The sequence below is a fragment of the Camponotus floridanus genome, unplaced genomic scaffold (genome assembly GCF_003227725.1).
Source record: "Camponotus floridanus strain SB8 unplaced genomic scaffold, Cflo_v7.5 scaffold82, whole genome shotgun sequence".
In the NCBI taxonomy this organism is placed as follows: Eukaryota; Metazoa; Arthropoda; class Insecta; order Hymenoptera; family Formicidae; genus Camponotus; species Camponotus floridanus.
The window spans coordinates 852,515-864,227 of NW_020229852.1; the positions used below are offsets into that span (position 1 = coordinate 852,515).

At 35.5% G+C, this 11,713-nt stretch overlaps 2 pseudogenes; one reads left to right on the top strand and one right to left on the bottom strand.

The window, feature by feature from the left end:
• The first annotated feature begins 1,662 nt into the window (after positions 1-1,662).
• LOC112639691 lies at positions 1,663-2,253 on the top strand (annotated as a pseudogene).
• A 1,584-nt stretch (positions 2,254-3,837) lies between these two features.
• Positions 3,838-5,424, bottom strand: LOC109610457 (annotated as a pseudogene).
• Positions 5,425-11,713: the final 6,289 nt, after the last annotated feature.

The window sequence follows — 11,713 nt, forward strand, 5'->3', positions numbered from 1 at the left end:
TATTGAGATGTGGACATATATCTATGAAATCAATTATAATATACACTTTTTATTATTAACTTTATAAACTTTTATTTACCTTGATTGTTTTAGATGGTACAATTATCAATAAGTTCAAGTAGTGATTGTATGAATACTTTTATGCACATGTATTATATAATACAATATTATATAATATCTAAACGTTTCTAATTACTTATGACAATTGTCGTTATACAATAGCGAGGGGTAATGGACTTCTCGCTATGATAACGTTGCATAACGAAAACTTACCGACGTTTTTCGGTATCAATAGCGACGAAAATTGTTAACATTAGTTTACAGAATCACGTTTATCATATAATGATATCTCGTTAACGAAACAAAAACTGTCGTTATGACCACGTAACGACTGAATAACGAATTACAGAATCGCGCTACTGGCGCCCAATTTCGCTCTCCTTTCAGAAGATATATAAGATACCGTACGATACTGTATTTTGAAAGATACCGTTCTAATAACTTTTAAGCTAATTAACGTTCCGGCGGAAACTTGCACGCTACTTCCTCGAGGCGGACAACGGCGTCGCAGCGAAAAACATATTTTGTGCTCCATTTGTCATATAAATGTAAAAAGTAAAATTTGTTTTGTATTACGAATTAAATTTATCATCTTCTTTTAGTCGTTTTAAACTGTATTATTACTTATAAGAAGTACTTACGCTAACAATAAGGAAAAATATGAGATCCAAATGGATTTTACGATCCCTGTAAAGAGGATTCATATAAATAATAAATCAAGGGATTTGTATCCATTAATATAAATAATACAACATAACGAATAAACAGGTTATTAACAAATAAAATGAAGCTATCACGACAAATAAAAAACTTCCAAAATCGTACGTATCGTCATATAGGCTGCGTTCCGTTTCGCGCATTATGTACACGGATTACATAGAAAACGGTCCGTTTCACTCAATGCGCGCATCAACAGCGCTCAAGATTCCCTAGATCCCCACCACCTACAGCGCATAATGCACGCATCAGCTACGTCAAGTCTGAGCTGAGGCAGTTTATGCGTTCTATGTGATAACGTAATTGTATATGGCGGTTGATAGCGGAATTGTGAAAAGTTTATAGTTTTACAAAAGTGTTAATGTGAAAATATGGAAGATCCTATATTATTCGAATTCCCAGTCTTCGTTGAACAAACGCAGAGTGTCATCACATTATTCCTTACGCAGGAAGTAATTAATAAAGTTCAAACAGGTAATATTTCAATCGGATATGTTTTTAGGTTATATATGATTTTTGCAACTTCTGAAAAATATTTTTTCATAAAGGATTATTTTTACATTTATTTTATTATTGGGTATGAATATAAATTATATTTTCAATATTGTTTGTTGTAGATCAAAAGTTGCTGCAATCACTAGTAAACAAAGAATTAAATAAACAGAATAATTCTAGTTTGGCAAGTTGTTCAACAATCAGTCAGCCGACAGTATTATCTCAGATTCCGAATTCTGATTCCGAAGAAAATGATTCTTCGACTAATAAAGGATTTTATTTGTAAACTCTATGAATGTTTTAAATAATTTTCTACGTAAATGACATATATTACTTGATGTCTCAATAAATGTAATTTTTAATTTTTATAATAAATACATTCTGAAGGTCATGGATTCAATTTTTGGAAAAAAAGCTTTTATAAAGCCACCTGCTATTGCATCCAGCGAAGGTCCATCTAAACCAATAAATGTGATAGAATCAGCAGCAACAGAATCAGCAGCAACAGAATCACCTTCATTGCCATCTAGTAAGTAATAATAAATCAATATAAGAGGCCTATGCTATAACAGGGAACAATAACTGTAAGCTCTGTATATAATCATTGCGCATATTTTTTTATATATATTAAAAAACATGCACAGCGATTACAGAGCTTACAGTTATTGGTAACCGTTACAGAATAGGCCTCTGAGATTTTGATTCTTTATAATTTGTACATATTTACTTAGTAATTAATTTCTATTTCAGATCCATGCAAAAAGCGGAGAGTTGAGACTGTTCTGGAGACTTTTATTGATAATATAAGACAAGATAGAAGCAATGGCCAAAAAGGAAGAAGAGAGAAAAGAACGTGAGAAGTTGAAAGAACAGCGGTATGCAGAGCGTAAAGAAGAACGAAAGAAGATTCATGAAGATAAAATGGAGGTCCAAAAATTGTTAATTGAAATAATGAAAGCTTTAGTTGAAAAGCAAAAATAATTACGATGTTTCTATATTTGATGTATCTATAAATAACTCAAAAATATTATTTCCGTTACGGCGTTGTTTCAGCGATATATTCTATATTCTATTTTGTGAGTGACAATGAGCTAGTTTGTAAAGCCCGTATCAGACTAAGCACTAAATGATTGAAAATTTAAATGAACCAATCCGGAGAACGAAATTTTAGTTCTTTTTGTTTTGATTACACAAATTTCAATCTTTAATGCATAGTCTAATACAAGCTTTACAAACTAGTTTAGTCACATATAAATTAGAATATAGAATACAATTCTTATCAACATCGCTGAAACAACGCCGTAACAGAAATGGGCCATCTGACAAATGCTCAAAAATTTTAACTATTGTTTTTGTCATCTACGCGAATGGCAATTGAACGGGGAATAGATTATCTAAAAGTTTATTTTAGAATTTTCTTAGACTGTTTACCTTTAACAAATGTCAGAATAATTCCAGAATTTATTTTGGTCTGTTGTGTATTGCATAACATTTGTATTTTGCAAAGTGATATAACCAAACTGATGTATGTTTAAATGAAGAAGAAGCAAGACCCATTTTACTTGATAACACAATTAAAATAGAAAATGCTAAAAGAATTGAAATTTATAAATGCTTTACCAAGAAAAATATAATGTTAAAGTCTATAATACTCAAAATTATGTATATAAATATAAATATTTTTGAGTTATTATATATAGATAAATATAGAAACATCATAATTATTTTTAATACTGCTTAGCGAGTCTGCAATCTATCAATTAAAATATCTTTTATTCTACTACTTCATATTACGTACATTTAAATTAATGACGGTTCTGTTTAACGAAGATGTAAGAAATACGGGTATTAAGCATAATACGTACAAGTGATATAATACGTACAAGTGATATAATATAAGTGATATTAATGCAACTAATTAGTAACAATTTGTGATATTATTTTTTGTTATATATTTTTGTAAAAAAAAATATTTTGGAATTTTGAAAATACTGCCAATTGGCCGTTTTACAAAAAATTTTTAGTTTTATTCAGAAATTTCGGAATTAGTTTTAAAATTTTTAAGTAAAACTAAAAATTTGCAACAAATCTGACAATTGGAAGTATTCTTGCAACTTTCAAAAGACAATGTTTTTTATAAGAATAACACGATATCCTTCTAATATATTTGAAATTTGTTTTATATATAAATCTTATATGTAAGTGTTATTTAGTACTCTTATATCTTCATATTAATAATTATAAAATAATTTTAGTTTAATGTAATTTTTATTTTTACATATTATATATTGAGTACTTTCTAAATGGAGTAAAGTTACGTTTTAACTGCTACGTTAATCTAACAAGTATAAAAATATAAATAAATGCTAAGTAAAAACTTGACATTTATTTATATTTCCAATTTTATACCAAAGATACATGTACCGATTCATAATAAAATAATAGATGAGCAAAATAGACGATTCAATTGTTTTTATTACTTAATATATATACATATTTTTATTTTATAATACATATTTTTATATTTTTATTTACATAATGACAAATATTACATAGTCTTAAATATTATATTCTCCTTAGTAAAGCATTCATAATTTCAATTCTTTTAGCATTTCCTAGTTCAATTGCGTTATCATGTAAAATGGGTCTTGCTTCTTCTTCATTTATACATATACCCATCAGTTCGATCATATCATTTTGCAAAATACAAATGTTATGCAATACACAACAGGCCAGAATAAATTCTGGAATTTTTTTGACATCTGTTAAAGGTAAACAGTCTAAGAGAATTCTAAAACGAACTTTTAGATGACCTATTGCTCGTTCAATTGCCATTCGCGTAGATGACAAGCAATAGTTAAAATTTTTTTGAGCATTCGTCAGGTGGCCATTATCCCTGAAAGGTACCATAATTTGTGGATGGATACCGTACGCAGCATCTCCAATAATGTGCGAATTGTCATGAAAATAGATTTGAGGTAAGTTTAGAAAATCTGCCACTGGTGAATTTCGAAAAACTCTTGCATCGTGGACCGATCCCACATGTCCGGCATAACAATGGGTAAATAATCCTTTCGAATCACAAATAACTTGTATTTATCGAATGAAACCCTTTCCTATTTATGTAGGAATCTGAATCTTCTTTCGGAGCACGAATCTTAATGTGAGTTCCATCAACGGCACCTATCACTTTTGGAAAACCACAAACTTGTTCAAATTCATTCATTATTTTTCTGGCAACTGCATCTTTGGGCCATTTAATGAATTGAGGAGCAATACAGTGTAGAGCATACGTTACTCGTCGTAACGCACGGAATGTAGTTGCTTTTCCAACTCCAAATTTCGTCGATACAGACCTGAAAACAATAATATAATGTAAATAAAATTGTTATTATAAAATAATTAATAATATAGAGGTTTCTTTTTTACATTTATAGTAATAATATTTTAATGTATGAGATACATACCTATAAGAGTCAGGAGTAGACATGAACCAAATTGCAATGAGAAGTTGTTTTTCGGGAGAGATTGGTTTTCTTCCAGGTAATGCATTTATGGCTCTTAATCCTGGCCCGATTATTTGCAATACTATTTCAAATGTTTCCGGAAACATTCTGTAAAATATATCTGCTGTAATTTCTTGACATTGCTTTATTAATAAACAAAAATTGAATATGAAAAATATAAGTATATATGTACAGACTTTCCAAGCAACACGCAATTAGTTTAATAAACGTTAACAAACGTTTATTGACGTTCAATAAACGTTTATTAAACTATACTGTCTTGCTTGGGTTTTTATAAATATTTTGAAACATCATGCAATCAAGCTGAAAGAAAATATACATGTGAAAATATTCGCACTTACCGAAAATGTTCTTTGAATACACTCCTCGTATATCCAGGAATAACTCTTTCCACGAAATCTGTTATTTTTTCTTTAAAAATTGTTTCGCCACGTGTTTCACCTATCATTAGAATGGAATATAAAATTTCCAATTCATAGTTCGGACTGTCATATTCTTCATCGTCACTGTAATCATCACAACTGCTATTTGATGATTCACTACTGTCACTATCTTCATCAATTAAAAACGTTGTTATAATATTAACAGCGCAGTTTATTGTCGTATTTATTTTATCGGAGTCCATTTTGATTTCGCATTTAATGTGTTTAACGTCGTTCCGTTTCAAAGCATGCATTGCGCGCATAATGAAACGAAACGCAGTCTATGCGCCAAGCATTGGTGATGCGAACGATGCGTTCTATGCGTGAAACGGAACGCAGCCATAGTCATCACATCATAAGTCGAATCCCTCCATGACTGATAGACCATGTATGTGTGTGCATGTACGTGTATGTGTGCATTTGTACACTCACCAGGAATTATGTCTCGGTATGTATATGTGAATGGTCGACGTCATACGCACACCAAGGCTACTAGATTGCGTACGCTGCGTCGAACGATGGCACGATTTGTATCCCCACCACTTTCGCGCAATAAGGCATAAGCTTCCATCCGTGTACGCTCGACGTTCGACTACTTTCGGTTACTTTCGGTTACCTTTGACAGAGAAAGATGGATAGATTAACTTCTATCTCCTTTTCTTTTGAGAAGGTCTATTGTATTCATTGGATCCATGAAATCTCGAGCTGACGAATTGACGGCAACATGTGGGATACTTATTATCACACATAATATTTTCCTATTAATTTTTTGTGTAAAAGTTTATATGTTGTTTAAAAAAAAGAATATAACATATATAAAAACAAATTTTACATATTTTAATCTCAATTTTTATCTAAATTTTTCCACTCTTGGCCAATATGTACGCTTTTTTATTTAAAAAAATTTATTTAAAAAATAATTGTAATTAAATAATATTTAAATTTATTTTAATAGAATTGTATTTTGTTATTATTTTGTATTAATGTATGACGTACATCTTGTTGCTCAACGGAAACCAGAGTTGCCAGATTCAAGTCGCAAGCAACATGCAAAATGTAGTGGAGGGAATAACGGACATGTGAGCGTAAGGCTTACGCCGTAAGCATTCATGTGAGCCTACGTCGGCGCCTCGGCTAGTTTTGGATAGTAAAAGAAGACAGAATACAGTTTTCTGTCTTCTTCCTACCAAACTGACAACGAAGGCAACCGCGACGCTGCTTACTTCTCGATATATCGATATGACCCACAGCGTTGAATGTTTGTCTTTTACAACTTCTTATATTATATATTTTTTCATACAAAAAATTAAACCATGTTAAACCATGTAATATTTATAAACACACACATACACATATATATTGTGACATTGTCCCGATGCGCGTCTATCCGCCCCGGAAATCTTCACGGGGCGCGAGCCTGAGGCCGCGCTAGAGAAGGATTACGAGAGCCGTATCGAAACCTTCAGAGAGACAAACCATTGCTGTATTTCGCGCCATTATTAACTATTTTTTTGTTTTATTTTGTATCACATTGTATGTCGGGCAACCCGCCGGAGACCATACGGAGCTAACAGCCAGGAAGAACAAGAGAAATTTTTGCGACGGAAGACTCGGCGCTCTCAGCCTGCGTGCTACCGGAGGAAATAGCGCCCGGGGAGCAGGACGACGAGACTGATGGAATTAACCCCTTCAATTGAGGGAGGATAAGAGCTCGAGCGGCGCTACCCTCTAAGGGTGGAGGATAGATGATCGGCTTAAAAAGGACGGCTGATAGCCGGATTGTCGACCGCAAGATTTTGAATAATTCGGGGCCGTTACGGCCCCCGATACAGCGTTGTCGCGAGGCGTAAGGATACCTCGCGTGTCGCGGCATGATTGGCCGCGAATCCGCGCACCCCTGCGCGCAGGAATTGACGCTACTATAGGAAATCGAAAGCGAAGACTCAATCTATCCAATACAAAAAATAACAATAGTAGAAAATGTAAGACATACTACTGGACGGTTAAGCAAATTTTCATCAAGTCTGGACGGCGATTACACACGACAAAGGGTACCCTCGGTTAACAATGGTGAAATGCCCTCAATTTTTTTTTTTTTTTTTTTTTGGTAAAAATGTCTTTCTTGGGCCTCAAAATGAAGGGTCAACCAGGTCCTAGGTCCCAAAAATTTTTTTGGGCCTTATAGGGCCTAAAAACATCGTTTTTTGCGTTTTATTTTTTTTCTCGCGTTCTAATCATCGGAAAAATCTGAAAAAATTCATGAGTATATATCTTTTGATTACTTTTTTGTGAAATTTTTTTGGAAAAAATTGGAGTCCAACATAATCTCGAAAAAAATTATTTAATATTTTAAACGCGATTTTGACCAGCTTCCAGTTTTGGAACGGTCAGAATTCTTTTTTTCTCTTGTAGAACGGAAAAAAATACGTCGAAAATGTATTTTTTCAGATTTTTTCTAGTGGTGCGCCATGTCGAAAAATAATAAAAACCAATAAATCGTCGATTTTTCGACGTTAAGGCATCATTCCCCAAACAGTTATTTGTTTTTATCATTTTCTGATCATCGAAAAAAGTTTAAAAAATTCATGAGTACTCTAGAAGTTATACTATTTGAATAGAATTTTTTTTGAAAACGATTTAGGGTCAACATAATCTCGAAAAAAAAAAATTTAATGTTTCTAACGCAATTTTGACTATGTTCCGGTATTGAAACACGGAAAAAACTCACGATACATGTATATATATTTGTTTCTATTCATAAATAGTTTTCTTAGTAAGTGATAACATATGCTGACATAAATAGGAACGAAATATTAGTTATGCTGACTTTGACAGACATGTGCAGACATCAGCACAATTCCAAGAGAATATTAGAATTGTACTAGGACTTACGTTGACCTAAGGGTCCTGTCATTAGTGTAATGTTGTTTGAATGTCAACCACAAACCGCGTTCCACTCACTATTGGTAATCGGTACTTAATAGTTTCATCGGTACTCAATCATTTCAATGCTTGCGCGCGTTTCACTATGCAAGTTGTTTGCGTTTTGGAAGTAGAAAGCTTTCTTATTCCCTTTTACTTCCTCCTATTCACTTGTAATTCAGAGATGTGAATACACCTTACAATAGTATAGCTACACGTATAACAGTAATGGAGATCATATCTATATATTTACATCAAATGTAGATTCATAATAATCCCCATTACTGTTATACGTGTAGCTATACAAGTGAAAGGTGTATTGACATCCCCGTCTTGATCCCATATATTCCCTCTTATTTAACTTTGTTCCATTTATCGTAGAATGGGCTAAGTTTATGCCTATTTTACATAGACATATATTGGGTTGGGGAAAAAGTTTCTTCGTATTTTCCGGCAGATGGAATTAGAATCGCATAATCTTGATAATATTAATCGAATCTGTCAATACTTTGTGTGCGTTTGAAAGGTGACATATCATAAAGAAAAAGTAGCAAAAAAGTAGTGATATTTATCTATTCAGTTAAAAGTTATTGCATCTTGAAAATGAGTGAAGAGAAAGAAGAAATTCGATACATTTTTAAATTTTATTTTAAAAAAGGGAAGAATGCAACTCAGGCAGCTAAAAAAATTTGTGATGTTTATGGACATGATGCTGTATCAATACGTGTTGCACAAAGCTGGTTCAAGCGTTTTCAATCTGGAAATTTTAACGTCAAAGATACACCTCGCTCTGGTCGACCGATCACTGAAAAAGTCGATGAAATTATGGAAATAATTGAACAAGACCGGCATATTAGCAGTCACGAAATCGGTAAGCAACTGAACATCGACCACAAAACAGTTTTAAACCATTTGCAGAAAGCTGGATACAAAAAAAAGCTCGATGTTTGGGTGCCACATGATTTAACAGTCAAAAATTTAATGGATCGATTTTCTATCTGCGAATCATTGTTAAAACGAAACGACATCGAACCATTTTTGAAACGGCTCATAATAGGCGATGAAAAATGGATCACGTATGACAATAATGTACGAAAAAGATCGTGGACAAAGCGAAATGAAGTTCCGCAAACTGTGGCAAAGCCAAAATTGACGCCAAGAAAAGTGATGCTGAGTGTGTGGTGGAATTACAAAGGAATCGTTCACTAGCTGCTGCCGTCCGGTCAAACAATTGATTCTAACCTTTACTGTCAACAACTGGAAAGATTACGCCAGGCAATTGAGAAAATGCGACCAGAATTGATCAATAGGAAAGGCGTCGTCTTTCATCACGACAACGCGAGACCTCATGCATCTATAGCGACTCGTCAAAAATTAAGAGAACTTGGCTGGGAAGTTTTGATGCACCCACCTTATAGTCCTGACCTTGCACCATCAGACTACCATTTATTTCGATCTCTACAGAACTCTCTTAATGGTACGAAGTTGGCTTCAAGAGAGGCCTGTGAAAATCACTTGTCACAGTTTTTCGCCCAGAAATGACACAAGTTCTACAGTGACGGGATTATGGTTTTACCTCAAAGATGGCAAAAGGTGGTCGAACAAAACGGCACATATTTAATTTCATAAGCTTCATTTCAAATATGAATAAAATTTGTTTCATTTTTGCAATAAAATACGAAGAAACTTTTTCCCCAACCCAATATTTCCGCGCTCGGAGGGACAGGGATGAAGGGTGCTCGCGTGGACCGCGATGGAGGCAGTTTCGATATCTCGATAGGTTGGGCGCCAGATGCGGTCTTTCACGCATCAGTTTTCCACGAAACTTCAAAAAGTGCGAAAAATGATAGCCTGCCTCGCCGCGGGCTGACTAGCTCGCCTAACGGTAGAGGGGAGGAGTTTTAGAGCGAGCCAATTGATTATGCGAGATTTCACTAATTCGATATGCGACAGACACAAAAACGGATATCGATGACCACGGGGACTAACATTCAAATAAGTTACGCGAGTTTAACAAGGCAATGTAACAGATTTATTAATAGAAAAATAATAGATGATAGAAAAATATAAAAACCAAATTGAATGACAAATCAGATTGAAAACGAGGTTCACAATAAATTCGGTTAAAGATGAGCAAACGAAATATATAATCCAATCAAAAATGACATGAATAATAAGACGTGATTCACAACAAATGTTCACTTGAGATAACCAATCGAAAAGAAAGCGCTAAGACTTTATAATGACGAAAAACAGAGTTAAGCACATATGATTTTACAATTACAGTAAACAGACTCGAATGCGCAAAACTTTATCGTTACGGAGAACAGACTCAAGTACGCAAAACGTTATAATCACGGAGAACTAAAAAAAATACGCAAAATGTTATCGTTACAGGGAACAGAGAGAAGTGCACCGAACATTACAGTTACGGAGAACCGAAAGAAGTGCGCGAGCTCTTGCAATTACGGAGAACGGAAAGAAGTGCGCGAGCGATTACGATTTCGGAGAACAGAACGAGGCGCGCGCTATTGCGAGTACGGAGAACAGAAAGAAATACAAGATCTTATAATTATCGAAAACGGAAATGAACACGTAATACTTTATTTTTAATTGCAGTTAACAGAAATAACGCCAAGACGATGTAACTGAAAGAACGGCAATATAATCTGGTCAGTCATAACGCAGAATTCGTGTATCGAAATGATAAGACGCTCCCGCCGGTGCACGCACGGCACGGCGGGTGTCGACAGCTTGCGCTTCCGACAGCCGATTGTTCGCACGTCCGCGGACGGCGGACTGCGAGTCGCAAAACGGGACGCACGGAGAGTGATGGTCGAGAATCGAGGCCTCCTTTGACCGTGTAATTTCCGGCCCGCTGCAGCAATTTCCAAGGTACTCACCAGTGGGTCCAGGCTCGGCCCTCTGCGGGGGTGAATACGCTCACGCTCTCAAAAATTGGCAGCCAAAGCGGTCGGGGAACTTTCACTTTCGGTGGATGGTCGACAGCACTCTCGATCGAGTCGCACACTCCGACCGGCGATAGCCTCGATTTAAAAATTCTACACGCAGACACCAACGCGCGTCACACGAATGACGGAGAGGCGAACGAATATATTGGGTGAGACCGATCGACGGTTCCTTGTCGCCCCTTGGCTATGGTCGCACTCAAATTCTTCACACTACCGCCAATTTTTCGTAACGAAACACTAATCGCGACCGGCCAGAGGGATCAACCCGCGAGCCGTATCGGTGGACGACATACAAATTTCGGTAATTTTACACGAAAATAGCCGGGTGACCTCACCGATGAACTTGCCGTGTCGTTTTCTCCAATTCATCGTCTCACGTGCCGAGCGTCCGCGATACTCTCGATCTGATATATCAGGAAACCTCGAAGAACAAAAGCTGTCGCTTTCTCGGAATCGTGATATTTATTCCCAGAGATCTATCCCTTACCCCATCGCGAGGGGTGCTAGGCCCGTCCTGGCGCGCTCGGATTTTCGAGCGCAGCGCAAGGGCGCATCGCGCGCCCGCGGTCCCGCGCCTTCGACGGTCCGCTGTTCCTGC